Source organism: Myotis daubentonii, chromosome 14 (assembly GCF_963259705.1).
Source record: "Myotis daubentonii chromosome 14, mMyoDau2.1, whole genome shotgun sequence".
Taxonomy (NCBI): domain Eukaryota; kingdom Metazoa; phylum Chordata; class Mammalia; order Chiroptera; family Vespertilionidae; genus Myotis; species Myotis daubentonii.
Genome location: NC_081853.1, coordinates 27,474,792 through 27,483,787, shown reverse-complemented (window position 1 = coordinate 27,483,787; position 8,996 = coordinate 27,474,792). Strand labels below are relative to the sequence as shown.

At 41.1% G+C, this 8,996-nt stretch overlaps 1 protein-coding gene across 4 annotated transcripts in view; it reads left to right on the top strand.

The window, feature by feature from the left end:
• ZBTB38 (zinc finger and BTB domain containing 38) overlaps window positions 1-8,996 on the top strand; it is a 125,939-nt gene that overhangs the window by 70,141 nt on the left and 46,802 nt on the right. For 2 of the 4 annotated variants that reach the window (XM_059663757.1, XM_059663758.1), the window contains one exon: window positions 18-83. The exons of 1 other annotated variant lie outside the window; for it this stretch is intronic. The gene's annotated coding sequence lies outside the window, so the exon portion shown is untranslated. Of the gene's footprint in view, window positions 1-17; window positions 84-643; window positions 1,001-8,996 lie in introns of all 4 variants that reach the window. One more of the 4 variants, XM_059663760.1, reaches the window with a different exon arrangement.

Here is an 8,996-nt window from a genome sequence, read left to right as displayed (position 1 = left end):
TGTTCCCTCCTCCCCAGTTGAACCAGGACTCTGAGGCTGATATGCAATGTCACTTCCAACATTAATCAGATACTGCATTTAAGGTGAGCCGTTCCCTGCCTCCTCCTTCCCCAGTGCTCGTGTGCTGCATGCATTGCGTATCTTGCTCCTGCGAGCCTAAGATGGCAGGCAGGATTAGCTGTGCTGGTGCTGTGTGCATGCTGTGTATAGAATTCATTACACGTTGCCTAGTATTTCAGATGTGAGTATGTAAATGCTCTGTATGCCATATCATCTGGTAGTGAAGACTTGTTTTTGCCTCATTTCAGCCTTAGATATTTCAACATCACCTTTCAGTTCCGATTCATTTGCTTCTGGATGTTTGCTTTTCATCACATTCAAAATAGGATTTTACCTTTTTTTTTTAAAGCCCTAAAAACAAAACAACAACAAAACTCTGCTACCAGATGGTGTCTCCCCTTTCTTCTTGCATTTGCTGTCTTTTAAATAATGTATGTTGTATTGTTAATTAATGTGACTATCAAATTAAACACTTGAAACTTCCGTGTTTATTATGCAGGTAGGAGGTAAGGTGGGACCTATTTTTAACTCTTATGCACGCTATGGTGTGCAAACAACTTGGTTCTCAAATTTGTATTTTCAGTGCTGGTATCAGTGGTTTGATTTTCAGCAAATGTGACAGTGGCCTTTGCAGTGGTCAGCTTCGGGCTTTGAACTCTCAGAGGAGGAAGGGGAAAACATTCAACACACCACCTCCTTGGTTGCAGCCTCAGAGAAACCTTGGATGAGAACCTTCCTTTTTTCAATCCTGTTTTCCTGTTGATAAATTCAGTTCTCGTGATCACAGTGCATCCAAGCTGTTCTGCGTATGATTTTTTTGTGTGTGACAATTGCATCTAAAACTTGTGAGCAAGAAGACGGAGAAATCGGTCTCCATCGCTTCACATAAAAATGGCTGAGTGTCTTGTCATGCTAGCATTGCATTAAGTGATACATACAGGTAGGTTGAAATTTGCATGTTTTATAGAATTTGAGCCATGCAGCAAGAATATTATGGATTAAAATATGACTTTTAAAACAAAAATTAAATAAGACAGTTGTAATTTTTTTGGAGGGGGGTATTAAATTGGATAGCCTTTTCTAGTCAGATAGTATAGAAATATATAGCTTTTATAAACTTATAAAATGATTCTGCAATAAGATGATTTCTTTTTTAAAAACCATATGTATAGTAGGTGTGGCGCCGTTAGACAACAAAAGAATTTTTTGGAAAAGTCTGTTGATTCAGCTCCATTTTAGCTTGAAACTAAAAATAAATGGGTTTCTGGAGATAATTTCGAAGAGCGCAAACAAGCTTAATATGAAACATTTAAAATATTTAAATTTTAAGAAGCGGTCTTTAAACGTGTTATATGAAAGATGAAAATAACATATACTTAAAGATTAATTTTAGATAATATGCAAGAATAAATACACTTTTATATACCTATTACTAGGGAAAGGAAGAGTTACAATTTTAAAGGGAGAAATATTAAATGTAAATGGTCCTGTTAGAAGAAAAAGAGCTTCATGAATGAAACAGTGTCTAGGATGGCTCATTGCAGACCATACAGCTGTGGTTCTGCAAGTACCAAATTCTGGCACTATTCAAAATAATTTCATGGGCTCTTTCCTTTGAGGTTAACTTCTCAAATATATTTTAGTTTTTCAAATTAACACTGGGCCAGAACCTGTTTCCTTGGTAACCAAATCTTATTTTTAAATGCAATAACAGATATGCAAAAGGTTGTCTTAAAAAAAGAAACAAATGTTTAATGAAAAATTTATAGTTCTTTTTCCTCTCATATAGAGTCTGAACTGGTTTTAGACATTTTTAAAATGCGGTCTTCAAGCCTTAAAAACAAGACATATTTCTGCACATACAGAGAAAGCTTGCACAGTGAGAGCTTTTTTCCTCCCTCCTTTGTGCTCAGTACTTTCAAAATTAAGGTTTTCTTTGAAATGTGCTCTAGAATGCTGGTCAAGGTTTGTGTACAAAGGTGTAGTTTCATTATCACGAGTTCACCAGCGCCACCGAAACAAAAGGCATCTCAGAAATTCTGAGAATCAGAAAATGCTTAGGCTCTTGTTTTCCTTGATCCCTCCATTGGTAACCTCGGAGCTCTCGATAGAGAAAGACCCAAAGCCAAGCCCACCCCAATGATAAGTGCACATTGAGCCTTTGTGGAAACGTCCTTGTAGATGTGTTCGGGGAAAGATGCTGTAAACCCCAAACCTCCCTGAGGTTTGCTCCGATGTGAAGAACCTTGAGATTCAGAACCATTTGTGCAAACAGTTGCTGTATTCTAGCAGCTTGTCCTATTCAAAAGCACTGTCTGTAAAATCTAACCTCTGACGGGCTAAAGGTTTGTTGTTGCTGTTGTTGTGTTGTTTAGAGGCCAACTTAAATATTTTGCTTAGAGTCTTTGTTTGGCTCAGTTATATGAGATCATGATTCATCTCCCAGTGATTTCGTTCTTTGGGCTGCCATGAAAATATCCTTCCTGCAACACCTCAACACTGCCCCCCCCCACCTTTTTTTTGGTTGTTCAGGAGCCATTTTCCTTCTTGCCCGTGACTTAAATGACTAAGTACATTTTTAATATGGCATCAATCAGAAGATCATAAACTGAAGGGAAATGTCAGAAACCTGATTCAGTATTTCCTGCTTATTTTAATACCAGTAGCATTAACAGGTGCAATAGGAGCAAGCTAATTGTCATTTGCTCTTGAGCAAATAATGAGCCAGGCATTTGTAATTAATGTACTATTGCTACTCAGAAAGATACAACTACAATGCCTTCTGTTTTGATAGGCTGGTACAGATTAATAATTTTCAGTCTTAATCACAAGATTAGATGGATGCAATGGAATTGTTTTACCATAAAAATGAATGCCTGATAGGTTCAACAGTGTATTTCTTCTTTATAAAATGTCAATCGTTTTCTTTTTGACTCCAGCATGATTGCATCTTCTTGGAGACTTTCATCCCTAATAATTTTTTTGAGGCATTATTCATTTATGTTGTTCTTGGTCTTGCCTAGAAGAATTTTAAACACAATTCAAGGAGCTTGAAGTATATTGCACTATTGTCATTCTAATAAATAGAGCAGTGAATGGAAGACTAATTATTATTTATTACATTGTTGTGTTTCGTCTTAATGTCTTGCCTCCATATTTCACAGAAATCTTTTCAAGGCACAATACTTTTCTAAACTTACCCATTTACAATTATTATTAAATTTGCTAGATTAATAAAAAACACTGCCTGTCAATTATTAAGGATGGTACTTAGTCATTCTCATTGTTCAGAAATAAGTTCTTAACTAATTTACACTTTTTGGCTAAGGTGTTTATACCGGGCAGGCCAGAGCAGGTGCGACATGAAGAATGTGCAAACAACTGCTTTGTTCTCACCAAAATGAAATGGGAAAAATCTGTGGTTTTCTGCCTGAATGATTTATAGTATAAAATTCTCAACTCTTTTTTTCTTTGGAAAATAGGAAATGTTTTTCCAAACCTTACCTTGGGCTTTTTTTTCCTTTTTAACCTGTCTCCAGTAATGATCTGTTTAGTCATGTCAATGGGAAATATTACATTTAGTCATCCAAAATATATTCATCCAGGTTGATATTTATTGTGTCATATCTTCTAATTAAAGGATTTCATCTCACCCAGCCAGCATGGCTCAGTGGTTGGGCGTCATCCTTGAACCAGGAGGTCACAGTTCAATTCCTGGTTAGGGCATATGCTCGGGTTGTGGGCTCAATCTCCAGTGTGGGGAGTGCAGGAGGCAGCCGATCAATGATTCTCATCATTGATACTTCTGTCTCTCTCTCCCTCTCCCTTCCTCTCTGAAATCAATAAAAATATATTTTTCAAAAAAAGAGATTTCATCTCTTCCTACTAGAATGATGTTGATCTACCTCAACCATTACTGTGGCTTCCTCATAGACAGATGGTAGCCAGGCCATGTTTTAGAGCTAGTTGATATAGGGAGAAGAATCTGGACAAAGATCTAGCACCTTTCTCTTTAGTACTAAATCATGCTAAGCCTTTGAGTTCCTGGTTGACACATTTATTGAGCACCTGCTATATATGCCAGGCACATTTTAGAGGCTGGAAATACGGTAATGAAGAAGAGATACCAGGGCCTGCTTCTCAATGACCTGCCTCTAGTGTGATAGAGGAAAATAAATATGTAAACAATTAATTAAAGAATACAAGTGCAAAGACAAAAAATAAAATTAAAAAAGCAATGTGACCCCTAGCAGATATGACTCAGTGGTTGAGTGTCAACCCATGCACCAAGATGTCACTGGTTTGATTACCAGTCAGGGCACTTGCCCAGGTTTTGGGCTCAATCCCCAGAAGGGGGCATGTTGGAGGCAGCTGATTGAGGTTTCTCTCTCATCAATGTTTTGATCTCTCTATTCCTCTCCCTTCCTCTCTCTTAAAAAATAAATAAGAAACATTTAAAAAATAAAAAGCAATATGACATGTTGGGAGGAAGAGAGACTTTAGAATGGTGAGCCAGGGAAAGCCTTCGTAAAGAGATGGCATTTAAGTGGAGACCTATATGGTAGGATAGACGCAGCCAGGAGAGAGCATTACCAGCCAGAGGGGTGTTCATGCACAAACTGCAAACTTTCCTTTCCTAGTGTAACTACCATGATATCAGAGCCAGGTTTGACGACTTTGTGGACTGAGCCTTATTCAGGTCAGCTTCCCCTGCAGTGAGAAGGTGGGTCAGGCCCTCCTGGCTGGTTTTAGTCAAATTCCCAGGACATGGTGCCTGTGGGGTCATTGCCTGTGCCCCAGTCCCACCTGGAGATGCCTAAGAAGGTGCAGTGAAATTCTGCGCATTGCAGTCCCAGGTGGCGATAAAACTTTGGTGCAGGCTCAGTGCTAACTCAAGAAATCCACCAAAGAAAGGCTTCTCAGAGCAAAATAACTTTCTGGGAAGCCTTTTGTTTTATTTTTCATACGAATCCCAGAGTTTACACTTAAGGCCAAACAGTGAGCTAGTCATTACCTTTAGTTTTTTTCAAAGGCGGAAAGGTCTATCCCATCTTGCCAAAAAATTGTCTTTGCCTGCCGTTGCCTAAAACTCTTCAGTTCTGCAGACCTCTTTGACAGCTGGTGGCTTTCTAAAGACCTTACTACTTGGAGTGATATTTCTCGACTTCAGCAAATAACACTAAGAAAATTCTTCCTAAGAACCAGAACTCTTTCATGCCTTATAGGTTAGTCTATTGCCTGATGAAGGCCCAAGAACAAAAGGATAGCTTTGCTATATATATGTTTCAGAAGCGTCTTCTAAAGTGGATTCATAATTTAGTGGACTTTGCTAATCACACGTGAGAGGTGGCCTGGCTGACTCTTGATACTTTGGTTTTGACTAGCCACGAAACGTTCCACTGCATGACGATTGTTCTAGTCCTTCGTGGTAGAGTATCACCCATTAGTGGGAGAAGGAGCTCCAACAATTCAGTCCCCTTCTTCAAGCATTTGTTGAGCTTCTGCAGTGTGACAGACACTGCTACGACTCAGGCAGAGTGGTATCTGACATGAAACTCCCTATGGAACTCTAGTCTAGGTTCCTACGCAAGGCCGGAACATCGTACGGACAGGCACAATTATGTGTCCTCTCTGTTCCAGAAAGAATGAATAGTGTGCTGTTCTCTTAGTGGCCTTTTATACTGTCCCCTGAAAGCCAGCCTTCCGTGTGGGCATCTCAGCTAATAGCAAGGATGGTTCTTCCCTGGGACACAGTGTCTCGCCCTCATTACCTCCCCAAGATGTCTTGGCTCCTAATAAGCCACCGTATGCCTGGCTGCCCTGCTGCAGGCTGGCCTGCCTGCATTGCCAGGTGACCTGGATAACGGCTGCCACTCTTTCGCATTCATGAGCAGATGTTAAGTTGAGAAGCCCTTGAATGCAAAAATTTGAATTTGTGATGCAGGCAAGATGCTTCTGTTTTTTCACCTTCCCTGGCTGACAGTGAGGGGTCTCGCTGCTGACTGTTCTGCTGCAGGCTTTGTGGGCAGCAGGTAAATCAAAGACCAGTCACCAAAGCACTTGTCGCTGTTAGGTGATCCCAGCATGGCTCTCCGTGGCCTAAATGTCTCAATGACCAGAAAATTGCTCTTTTGATCTTGTAACTCATTCTACATCTTTTCCCTTAATGGCTTCCTTGCTCCTGCAGCTATTCCTGCTCAGGGTTCAAGACTAGCACTGCGTCCACCCTCACTGCCTCTGGCCTGCAGAGGGGTCTGTTTCCTGGTTCTGTTTTGTTTTAAAAATGTAAAGTGTAAAAATTCTTTCTGTGTTCATGAAAAGAGTGAGACCTTCCATGATTTTCTTTACATAATAAAATAAACCTCTCTCTTCCTTGCCCCGTGGTCATTGCTGCCAAATGGATATTTTGAGATTTATTTTCCTTTTGCCTGCTAAAATCTTCTACACTGGCTGAGGCCTTGCTCTAATTAAGGCCTCACAGCCCTGCCCCTCTTCCCCAGCGCTGAGCACGCCGCCGTGGAGTCCCTGCCCTGAGGGCCTTACAAGCCAGAGAGATGAGAAAACAAAAGCCACCAGCTGAGAATGTGGTTAAATCCCAGAAGGGCAGTGCCCTTGTAGTTTCCCCCCCTTCCTCATGTTTCTTGAGCTGTGGAAGAGAAGAGGGGAACCTTTAGTAGGGAAAGAAAAGGGTCACACCATTGAAAGATTCTCTAGAAATTGCAGGATATCAGGAAACAATGTAGAACAGAACAGGGCAGTCATCTGAGAGGCAAAGTGGTGAGATGGAGATGACCGCAGACTGAGAGGACAGCAAGGGGGTGCAGCAACTAAGAAAGAAGGAACAAAGGGAGCGGTCAGGAGGCAGGCCGGCAGTGGGCGAACAAAAGGAGATGCTGCTGTGCTGCACCAGAAGCTGGAGGGGGGGGGTGCCCGCCCCCCCCCCCTCCCAGGGAGAAAGAATGGGGAGGAGTTTCAACTAGAAAAGAAGGCTTGGGAGAGCCCCTGAAAGGCAGGCTGCCGGCCTGCTGCATAGCGACTGGGTGCTCTGTTGTTCTCTCTGGCTTTGGTCATAATGTTGGCCTTGGTGCTTAACTGTCCCACGCGAGCTATTATGAAGGACTGCAGTCTTGGAGGTGATGTATCCGAGTCTTAGGAAGTCTCCATCCCAAGGCCCCCATTCTGCATGCTGAGGATGCCAGAGAGCCCCACCCCATATCGCTTGACTAAATCTGGTTTAACCTTTAAATTAAATGAGCCGAGTTTTCACATGGGCTGTGACCTAGTGCTTTTGGTCTTCTACGAAGCTCAGGCTGGAGACAGACCCAAAATACCTGCGTTAAGGTGCAGAGTTTAGAAACTCTTTTCCCCAAAGTCATGTTGCTCACAGCAGGCATGTTGCTCTGCTTTTGCAGCGCCCAAAGCCGGTCCTTCCTTCCTCTTCATCAGCCTTTTCCAGTCCCTGGTCTGAGTGCCTAGCAAGCCATCTGCAGGGGATATTTCGAATGTCTTTTTTTGGTCTCCCGGAGACCATACCTGGCTGACACACTAGCACTGAATGTTGTCATCATCCCTGTACTTCTTGCTTAGCTCTTGCAGGAATGTGAACCACAGACTTCAGTTGCAGTGTGGACCTCAGGCCCACTTGTTCTGTCATTGGATAGTTAAGGAGCCATGCTTGACTCTTAGTCCAGTGCTCTTTCCACTAATGCTTTTAGGTCACAGAGGAAGTCCAGTTCTAAGCTAGGGGTTTGGATGCTTTTTCTATAAAGGGTAAATATTTTTTAAAATATTTTTATTGATTTCAGTGAGGAAGAGAGAGGGAGAGAGAGATAGAAACATCAATGATGAGAGAGAATCATCAATTGGCTGCTTCCTGCAGTTCCCACGCTGGAGGTGGAGCCCACAACCCAGGCATGTGCCCTAATCGGGACTCGAACCATGACCTCCTGGTTCATAGTTCGACGATCAACCATTGAGCCATGCCGGCTGTGCAAGGGTAAATATTTTAGGCTTTGTGGATTAAGGCAAAATTGAAGATAGTGTGTATTTATATGACAACAGAGAAAATTTTCCCAAAACATTTTAATGGTGAAATTAAAAATATAATAATATATAATATTAAGTATAATAATAATAATCTATGCACTGCCATAGATACAGAAATGACTGTGGCTGGGTCCCAATAAAACTTTACCTATGGACACTGAAATTTGAGTTCCATGTAATTTTCATGTCATGAAATATTATTCTCCTTTTGGTTCCCCTCCTCCCCCCAAGCATTTAAAAATGTTAAGAACCATCCTCAGCTTGTAGGTTATACAAAAACAGGTGGCAGGCAAATTTGGTCCAGAGACCATAATTTGTGTACTTATTTTCTAAGTCAAAACCTGTAAATTGGTGGCTCATTGGCCATTCTAGTCCACATATGTATTTTGTTTGACTTTTAACAATAGTTGTAATTGAATCAGTTACCATTGTTTTCGTTTCTAATTTTTTGTTGTTGTTTTTAATCCTCAACAGAAGATATTTTTCCATTGATTTTTAAAGAGAGTGGAAGGTAGAGGGAGAGATAAGAGAGAGAGACTTCAATGAGAGAGAGACACATGGATTGGTTGCCTCCTACATGCGGCACCAGGGATTGAGATTACAACCCAGGTACATGCCCTTGACCAGAATGGAACCTGGGACCCTTCAATCTCCAGGCTGCCGCTCTATCCACTGAGCAAACAGGCTAAGGGCTCTAATATTGTAATTGTATTTTTGGTACTATTTTTGCAACTTTTCTATAACTGAAATATTTCTAAAAGAGTTTTAAAAATGTGGATTACTAAAAAATACATTTTAAAATGTGGGTTACTAAGAAACAAAAATAACCACAGTGTCATTACCACACCAACAAAAACAATAATTATTTAATAACATCAGATATCATAGTC